Source organism: Arachis duranensis, chromosome 6, assembly GCF_000817695.3.
Source record: "Arachis duranensis cultivar V14167 chromosome 6, aradu.V14167.gnm2.J7QH, whole genome shotgun sequence".
Classification (NCBI taxonomy): domain Eukaryota; kingdom Viridiplantae; phylum Streptophyta; class Magnoliopsida; order Fabales; family Fabaceae; genus Arachis; species Arachis duranensis.
The window spans coordinates 29598423-29598896 of record NC_029777.3 but is presented as its reverse complement, the minus strand read 5'-3'; positions in this window follow the sequence as shown (position 1 = coordinate 29598896).

Below are 474 nucleotides of genomic sequence, written 5' to 3'. Positions count from 1 at the left end.
TGGAATCCTCTATGTCACAGTATAGAGATTCCTTGAGGTGTCAGAGGAAAAGAAAATAGAAGGAAGAGATAGAAGAATTCGAACTTATCAAGAAAGATGGAGTTCGAATTGTGCATTAAGGAGTAGTGTTAGTCCATAGATAGAAGGATGTGAGAAGAGGGGAAGTAATTTTCGAAAATTAAGTAAAAAATTTTAAAAACATTTTGAAAAAATACTAATTGATTTTCGAAAACTAAGAGTGAAAAGAAATCAAGTGATTTTTGAAAAAGATTTTGAAATTAGAAATAAAAAAGATTTTGATTGAAAGCTATCTTTTAAAAAGATGTGGTTAAGAAGATATGATTGGTTTTAAAAAGATGTGATTGAGAAGATATGATTTGAAAAACATTTTAGAAAGATTTGATTTTAAAAATTAATAACTTGGCTAACAAGAAAAGATATGATTCAAACATTAAACCTTTCTCAACAGAAAAG